The sequence below is a fragment of the Triticum aestivum genome, chromosome 4A, assembly GCF_018294505.1.
Source record: "Triticum aestivum cultivar Chinese Spring chromosome 4A, IWGSC CS RefSeq v2.1, whole genome shotgun sequence".
Lineage (NCBI taxonomy): Eukaryota > Viridiplantae > Streptophyta > Magnoliopsida > Poales > Poaceae > Triticum > Triticum aestivum.
In genome coordinates this window covers 127,674,906-127,684,260 of record NC_057803.1, presented here as the reverse complement: position 1 = coordinate 127,684,260, position 9,355 = coordinate 127,674,906, and the positions used below count along the sequence as shown (strand labels likewise).

At 52.6% G+C, this 9,355-nt stretch overlaps 1 pseudogene; it reads right to left on the bottom strand.

Annotated features, from left to right (window-relative positions):
- Window positions 1–1,488: 1,488 nt before the first annotated feature.
- On the bottom strand, window positions 1,489–3,004 carry LOC123083758 (uncharacterized; annotated as a pseudogene).
- Between the last annotated feature and the right edge of the window lie 6,351 nt (window positions 3,005–9,355).

Sequence of the window (9,355 nt, the reverse complement as noted above, 5' to 3'; positions counted from 1 at the left end):
TACGACTACATCAACCAAACGCTTTCGTTGTCGATCTACAAGGGTACGTAGATCACACTCTCCCCTCTCGTTGCTATGCATCACCATGATCTTGCGTGTGCGTAGGAATTTTTTTGAAATTACTACGTTCCCCAACATGGTGCTCTTGCACTAGATCGAACTGTAGGATCACCTCATTTGCAATGTGCAGTTGCAGCCTCACCTTACCAAATATTGCTTTGCTCCAGATTTTTAGGTTAGAGGCTACTCTTGCCAGCCTTCTCTTCATCCTCGCAAAAGGGCAGTCGTGTGGGACAGGCCGCTGCGAGGCACACAAAACTGTTTCATTGAAATGAGGGAATTTTGGCCAGAAATTCTCGAACCTGAATCTAGCTTTTCTGACGGGCATGGAAGCCTTGGCAAGAATTTGCGGGCAATGATCCGAGAATGATGTTGATGCTGCCATAAGCATGTAATCCTAGTACAATAGATCCCACGAGTCATTGCAGAAGTATTTATCAATACTGCAGAGGGTGGGGTTTTCACGTTCATTGCTTCAGGTGAATTTCCTGTTTCTGCACTTTATCTCTTTTAGTCCAGCCCAGTCCAGCGCTCTTCTGAACTTGCCCATCATCCTCCTGTTAATGTTGTTGTTATTCTTGTCACTCGCTTGATAGATCATGTTGAAATCTCCATTGATCATCCAGGGCTCAACCACCGGTGGTGCAGCAGCGGCGAGCTCAGCCAGGAAGCCGCCTTTCTGCGCGTCGTCTGTTGGCCCGTAGACCGTGGTAATCCAAAAAGGATCGCCTACAAGCTTGGGCACTACTCTAGCCATAATGGAGAAGCTACCTAAATGGTGTGATACTACATCAACTACTTACTTGTCCCAGAAGATCGCCGCACCACCTCTCGTCCCGTGCGCCGGCAGCACCACACACCCTTGTAGATTGACGCCACCGACCTCCGTAGCTATGCCAGATGACCATACCTCAACCTTGGTCTCCTGCAATGCTAGAACTGCAATGTGGTTAGCCTGAACTACTTCTCTAATGGATGTGCGTTTCACCGGGCAGTTCAAGCCGCGGACGTTCCAAGACATGAGGATTAGGTCATTGTCACTCATCAAAACACCATGCAGTTCTCCGTCGATCACATTTACTAATCAAGACAATGCAGAACACCTTACAACATGCTGGGGGGCGACGATGGCCACCAACAGGCCCAAAACCCCGTCGTCGTCGATCACACCACTTACCAGGGTCGCTACACATGGAAACTAGACCTAACTCAAGCTGGTTTAAGACCAGCTGCCGACGAAGACTAAACGAAGACATAGCTACCATGATCAAATGTGGAGCGACTCTTCAGCGCCGGCGACTCCGGCCATGCCCGCTGCGATCTTGAGAGCAGCCTGATCCAGCCCGGTGAGCTTGGCGATGGCAGCAATGTCACCATCGGACAGCGGCTCCTGGAAGCGATTTATGAGCAGGGCTGCCGCCTTCGGGGTCATTCTGTCCTTTGGCCCGAGCGCGCCCAGCTCCAGCACCAGGCGCGGCACCACCCGCTGAGCCACCGGCGTCGGGTTTGCCGCAGCGGCCTGGCGGGCACTGCGGTGAGAGGGAGCAGATATTGCTCTGGACTTTGGTGGAGCAGAGTGACGAGGTCGAGCCGACGGGGCGCTGATGATGGGCGGGGGACAGGAACGAATAGCTCAGAGTGCTCGTCGACGCCCACCTCGCCAATCTGGATCGTGCCCACCCGCTCTGTGATCGCTGACAGCTGGAAGCTGGTGGTGGCAACAGCTTGGGAGGTGACGCAGGGCAGTGGGCAGGGGATCATCTCGGGGCTGTCCAGCTCTTGCGAGGCGGGGAGCGGGAGGGGCGGGGAGCGACCGCCGTCTTCGAACACCAGCGGGGTCTGCAGGGCCTCGCTCATGGCATTTTCTATCTCCAGTTGCATGCAGTCTGTACGCGGGGGTGGGGAGAGCGCACGTCCAGAGTCGGAGAAGCTGAAGAGGCGCGCAATAGGGTCTTCTAAAGCTGGAGCAGGAGGTGGTGGAGCCTGACGGAGGGGGGGCAGAGGAGTGGCCCGGAGCGTAGCCAGAGCAGCCGCGCCGGTGGCTCCCTCGGCGGTCACGCTCCCATGGCGTCGTCCGACCGGGGTGCGGCTGCGACGGCGGTGCGCCCCAGCAACAACGTCCGCACTGCTGTCCTTGGCATGGAATCCGTGGTCGAGCAGGCGGTCCCTCCAGGACCGGCCCGAGCTGCCACTGTTGTCACCATCGTCTTGGTCATGCCTCTGTTGCCCGAGAATGGGGCCGCTACGACCGAGCCGCGTGGGGCAGAGCGGTGTCCCGGGCCTTGACCATCTTCAACATGCGCCACCCACGTGCCCGGCTCGATGCGCGGCAACGGACGGTCGTCGTCGTCAAAGGAGGAGGGGAGCCCGCTCTGCCCCGAGTGCGACAAGCACGGCGAGAGCGGTGTCCAGTCCTCCACCAGGTAGACATGCATAAGGAGGTCGTAGCGGTGCGCGCCAGGGGGTGGGGGACGCGGCGGTCGAGCGGCGCGAAGCCAAGCACCTCGTCGGCGCGGCTAGCGCCACGCTTGAGCACCCAGAGTGCCCACTTCGTCGGGATGTGGGCCACATACCACACCCAGAGCCAGCAGGCAAAGGTCTTGGTATGCCCCCTCTCGAGTGTGCGCGAGTCGAGGCGATCAATGCGCCCGAAGTCGCCCAGAGCCTCCTCCGCCCCGGCGAGCGACCAGAACTGGATGGGCAGGTCCTCAACGACGACGCGCACGTGGAGGTTGTACTTGAGGATCGCCGCGTGGTCGTCTCCCTGCCAGGCCTTGATGAAGTACTTGCCGCTGTCGACCTTGAGCACGCCGCGCCACACCGCGTTGTCGCGGTGCGCCGGGAGGTTGAAGTGGACGAGGAAGGCCTCCAGGTGGTGCACCGTGACGCGAATCTGGTGCAGCGGGGTGCAGAGCTGCTCGTGGATGGCTTTCCCCACCGACATGGGGTTGGTGGAGTGCGGCGCTCGGCAGCGGTGAGGGTGACGGTGTGCTGCCGCGGGATGAACTCGGCGTGCTTGAGGTCGGGGGACGCCACGACGACTTTGTTGCTGGAGCGCGGGCGCCGCGCGGGGTCGCAGTGCAGGGGACGGTCCATCAGCGCCGGCTCTGGCGTCGGTGGGAAGCACAGGCGGTCGCACATCGGGGCTCTGGACGGCAGTGGCCCTAACCTATCGCAGGCAGTCCCTCCTGGACCCCCGTTCCTAGGATTTTGGAGGCACTCCTTGACAAAATGCCCCGCTCGCTTACAGATGATGCAGAGAAAGTGGGTCTCTGCAGTCAACGCGGCGGTGGAGTTCACTCAGGCAGCGGAAGCATTTGCCCCAAAACTGGCTTAAGAAAGCCGCGCGGCTGGCAGCCGCATTGAAGCCACGACTCCGGTCCGAACGCGGTCTCTGGCAGTGCCTAGCTGCGCCCACCGTGGAAGAGCCAGCCTTCCAGTTCTTCCGCGAGGTGACCACCGTACACACCCCGCCATCCCCGCGGCCTGGCCCGAAGAGGAAGCGTCTGCCGAAGGAGAAGGGAAAGCCACGACGGATTTGAGACGGCCGTCCTGCAACAGGGGGAAACGCCCAGATCCGGCGGTCCGGAGCCAGTCCCCACCCACAGCGGCCCGTCCCGCCGCAGGATTCTCGGCCCGACTTTAGTCATGTAGCTGGTTCATTAAGGTTCGGCTGGCCAATATAGCTTTCCTGGACCAGCATGGCTGAATAACCTAAACATGCAATAACTATATGAAGTTTATCTTATTTACCAAAACGATTGCACATGGACTTACAAAACAAAATGGAGTCTGGATCGCCAAGGCAAACCGAAGGCATAGTGAAAGGGGAATTAAATTTAGGCATGGCTGCTATTTGCTTCGGTAGCTACTAGGCGTAGGTGTTTTGTTAGTAGTACTATTTTCGTCTTTTCAATTCAGTTCAGCTGCCATGCTGTACCTTTGTCTTCTTGATGCCTTCTTCCTGATGGAAAACGAAATATAGATGGCATGGGACAATGCTTTGAGAAGAGAGAACACATACCAATTCCAGCCGGTTTGATTGGGCAGCACAAGGTGATATCCTCCTCGAGGAATTCGTCGTCCTCGCCCATTGGTTGAGTTGCTTCGGCGAAGAAGAAAATGGGCAGCTCACCAGCAGCGTCCTTTGGCCGTGCCAAGAAGTTGATGTGCCAAAAGGGTTCCGCACGACGGATGAACGTATTCAAGCCACAGATGAAATGGAGGTCGTAATGTTGACCTTTTTGCTGAGCATATTTGCTTAGTGCAGTCTCAACTAGCTGGCGTGAGGTTTTCTGGGAATCTTTGCAGACTTCGATGCGAGACTTAATTATGGCGGCCACCGCCTAGCCGGCATACTTAGACTACCCACAGTGGAAGTAACATAAATGGTAACATCACACTTATTTAAGTAAAATAAATGATGTGACATGTAATTAAAGAAAAAAAAGAGGCATGTGGTAACATAGCTAGTTACTGTAACATCACATATATTAAAAAAAGATGAGTCTACAACATAATAAATGAAGTGATGCATGACACAACACATATGTTACTACCCATTGTGGAGGTAGTAACATAGACTAGTAACATGTGCATGTTACTACTCTAAGTTACTCCCCATTGTGACTAGTCTTAGGCCTCTTCCAATGTAAAGGTGCTAAGTGCATTCAATAGCTTAGCAACTTAACTTCCCAATGCATAGGTGCTTGACTTGTTGTGGTTAAGCTCATTTTATTAAATGATTTAGCACCTAAACTCTTGCATGCATTGGTTAATTTTTTTCATTTAAGTGGTTTACCTAGGTTCACGTGCTTGGCATTGGTTCTTTCTGGGGTCATCAAAGTGCTCTCTCTCTCTCTCTCTCTTCCTTAATTATTCTGCCATGTCATTGTTTCACTTATGTGGCATGCTTAGCATCTGTCCATCATGTAGCACTGAGAAGGGTCTTAAGATCTATTGGATTTAGCTCCGAGAGTGGTGGACTATGCTAGTCCTGCTTGGTGAACTCACGGGCTCGATGGGAGTTCAGATCGGTTCTGGAGCGATCTACATGCTAGGTCGGATGTTCGTCTTCGGCGTCTCCACCTCCTTACCAACTCGACTGACCACCTCGACCAAGTCGAGAATTACGCTCTAGGCTGAATTGTTAGATTCAACAACCTGGATGGACGAGGGACTCCGCCAATAACATCAGTAGACGACTTTTCTCACGAAATGTTATTAACATTGCATATCGAGCATCTAATAGTTATTCTCTCCTCCCAAAAGATACCTCAGGTCGCTTCCACCATTTTGATGAGTAAGGGAGGGTATTTTCAACAACATAACTATGAACAACCATCTTCCAATTTCTAATCTATATTTTCATTGGGTAAGTATGGAGAATAAGCAATCACAAGTTATAGAATCAATTATCATATTCAATCCTTGGTTACTCAAGTTAGATAAAATAGTAATAGTTTGGCTCACATTGGTAATACTACAAAATCCAATCTGATTCAAATATGGTCCTCTACAATTTGTGCTTTATTGGTTTGGACAGTACAAAACAACCACAAGCACCTTGTTTACGAGTTGTCCTGAGGTAGATTTCATAAGTCGTTTCAGAGAGCACTTTTGACCCATTCATGAAGATTATTGTATCATCCGTAAATAATATATGAGATACCGTTGTCGAGCCGCCGCAAATAAAGCTAGTTGTTGACTTGTTGTAAAATATGGGTGTATGGGGCTTAGACTCCGATTTACTAATTATGAAAAAGAGGACTCTTTTCTTTCTCCTCATTAAGGGAAAACTATCTTAAGATCTAGTGATTTCTATATTTGCAAAAAGAACCTTCTATTTTGTTAAAATCAACATGTACTCCGGAATTTTATTTAATTTTTTTGCAAGGAGAACTACGGGATTAAATTGCAAAGAACCAGTGATACAACACACTCCAAAAAGAAAGCAAATTACAAACTGATCCTTGGGGAGCCGATTCACCACATTGACAAATAATTCGAAACGGAGGGAGTATATATGAAGCTTTTGCATGATTGATTATGACAAACTACAAGTTTCATGTCTAACCTTAATATTACTTTTCTAAGGTCGTGTATCATATCTTAGAGATGTCAAATAGGATAATTGATGAAGTAGAAGGGAGATAACCAGAAAAAAAAGACCCTTGCCTTCTCTTAACTGAGAAGATCTCTTCATTGTCAAAAAATAAAATAAACAGAGATGGTCCTTTAGGAAGAAAGATAGCATCTCCCTCCATTGTACTAGATGTTCTCTACACGTTCTTTTATTTTATAAACCATCCTATAATTTTAGGATATCATAATATTAAATGCTAAGGATTATAGTACGAGATAGTTGTTAAGATAATAACCCTTGCAGTTATTAGGGGAATTCCTGCTCCCGTGCAGTTCCACAATACTAGCAACCGGCATGTCGGTTGCAGCCTGAAAGGATACCTGTGAACCATCGCGTTCCTATGAGGCGATGGTTCCCATTGTATAAAGGGCGCTGCTAAGCGCCGGCGCGCCGGCCCAAATTTGGGCCGGTTGCGCTCTAGCCGCCCGATACTAGTCGCCCTGATCGATGGATCTACGAACAAAAATCTGTTCGCCCAGCTTCTTCCTCTTCGCATCTAGCGCAGCTGCCCCTCCCCCTCATCCCCACTCCCCCATCTCGCACAGCTAACCCCCGTGTTGCCGCGTTCACCCTCCACCTGCGCCCCGCCCGTGCTCGTCCTCGGCCTCGTGCTCGCCAGCAACGCGCCTTCTTCCTGATGCTTGTTGGCTGCAGTTCGTAGCAGTGGTCGTAGCAAAAAAAGCAACGCTTGCAGCTTTGCGCGTATATGGTTGTAGCTTGTGTGAGACAACGTTGTAGCATTCTCCGGTGAAAAAGCTTCGATGGCTGCAGCTCCCATAAGCACAGTTGTAGCAGCGCTGATTCCAGCGGGTCACCGCCATGAATGGTGCTAACAAATTGATGTCGCCGGTAGTAGCTTCCTAGACAACGATTGCAACTTTTTTCTCTGGTCGCCGGTGCTCGCGGCACCATGGGTTGCAGCTCCGTGTACCACCATTGTAGATTTTCTAGAATATTGTTGTAGCTTTTTCTCTGGTCGGCCGGTCATAGCTCGCCGTCACGCCCCAACCAGCATCGAGCTTTTGCTGGTTCTAGCAAACTTCTCGCCGATTGTAGCAAAAAAAAGTCGTCGGTTCCAGCACTTGGATGTTCGCTCGCAGCCATGGATGTAGCAATTTTGATCGCCAGTTCCAGCAAATCCAGGTGCCGGTTCCAGCAAAAACAACATCCCACCGTCGCTGCTCCGCGGGTTGTAGCTAAAACACGGACGGTTTCAGCATCCTGTGTAGTTGGTTGTAGCAAAAATGTTTGCCAGTTGTAGCTCCCATCCTAGCCAGCTCTAGCACCGGCGGTGAGCAGCTTGTAGCATTCCCATGGCTCGGCCCGATTCATCATCGCTATGTAGCCAATTCTGGCAGCTCCTGCTCGTTAGCACCATATGCAGAGGATGGAGGAGGAGAGAGATGGGTCAAAGGAGGGTGGACATGGAGAGCACTGACGGAGGGAGAGGGGATCAGAGAAAACAGAGAAGAGGGCAGCGCGGGGAACGAGTGGCTGAGGGCTCTCGTGAAAGGATAAGGTTGAGAGGAGGAGAGGACAGCGCGGCTACAACTCAGCATGCGGGACGCGTGAGACGTTCGATTTGCTCTGATCGAACGCTCTGTGCGCGACCGGCCGAAGCTTCGGCCAGCCAGCCGGCTACAAGCGTTTCCCTTGTATAAATAGCATGTCAACCATCAATAAAGGACACCGATTTAATCATTTGTTCGGTTCTCTTGTTCCTTTACAGTCGATTTTTCACACGTTATCAGCACGCTCGAACCAGCGAGTTCAGATCTCGGACGAGATCGAATGACAGGAGAATGAGAAGAAAGGTAAGGAAATCATGCTGATTCTCAGCGGTGCCTTCCTCTCCAGAACGTCGGCCATCTCCGCGTGCACGGCGCCTTGATGCGGTGCCCCTCGGCCCGTCGATCCCCCCAGCGAGCCCCCTCGCACGCGCGGCGCTCGCGCCCGGGCCCGCTGGCTGACGGCGGCCAACAACCATGGCCGCCCACGGCATGGCGCGTCGCCCGACCCGCGGCGACTCTCGTGCGTGGCGCAGCTCCCCTTGCTCGCCCTTGCCATGGCCTCCCTATGGAGCGCGCGATGTGGCTCTAGCCTTGGCGCAGCCCTCATCGGCCTCCCACGACGGCGCACGACAGCAGCGGCGCCACCCCCCCCCCCCCCCCCCCCCCCCCCCCCCCCCCCACCGGCGCGGAGGCGGTGCCCAGCGACGCGGTAGCGAGGCCGGCTACCTGACATGGCTCCCCACGAAGGGATGGCGGTGCACATGGTCATCACGACCAGCGGCGCGTGATGCGAGTCGATGACTCCGCATCTCCCGGCCCTGATGCACCAGCCCGGAGCGAGGCGCCTCCAAGCATCCTTTGAGGCAAGAAAATACGTCGTTGACGTCGTTGCCTCTGTGTGATGCCGACAACCCCGAGCGGCGGTTGGCTCCGCCATCCTCGCCATAGCGGCCTCCGGGCGCGGGTCGTCTCTCGGCAACGACCACTGGCTGGCTCCTAGCATGGAGGCGTTCTCCGGCGCTCCGTGACGGCGCTAACCCTCCCCGGCGCTGGAGGCCACTGCCCTCGCTCGGCATGGAGGCGCCCAAGGCCACCCATGCTGCTTGGGTCCTACGGTGGCTTCTCTGATGCTCAGGAGTCAGGAACGGAGGAACCGCTCGTGAGAAGAAGATAGGAAATCTTATCTCTTCGAGAATCTTCCGATATAGCCCTTGTTTGTTTACCTATTTGCAAAATAGGTCAGCACATATACGTCAGTTTGGGGCTCATGCCTAGACGTTTCGGGGTACTAATGTTGTTCATTAGCACTTGTCATGTTTAGGCCAAATCTGCATTTAAATCATTTTCTGTTGAATTTTAAATTCCAGAAATACATGGTTGTTGTTTTTTTTTGCGGGGGAGAAATACATGGTTGTTAATGTCTGACATGTTCTTTATCAATACAACGATATTGTTTTATGATTGAGATTAAGTTTTCTCGCACAACAGTGTTGATTTGCGATTGAGAAATATCTTTTCTTCTCTCGCAAAACAATCTCATAGCGAGTGGGATTAATTTTCTCTCACAAAATACTAATTCACCCTGCTGAATTATCTTGCGACTCGATACAAGATCACTTCATTTAATTTGAGGTCTATA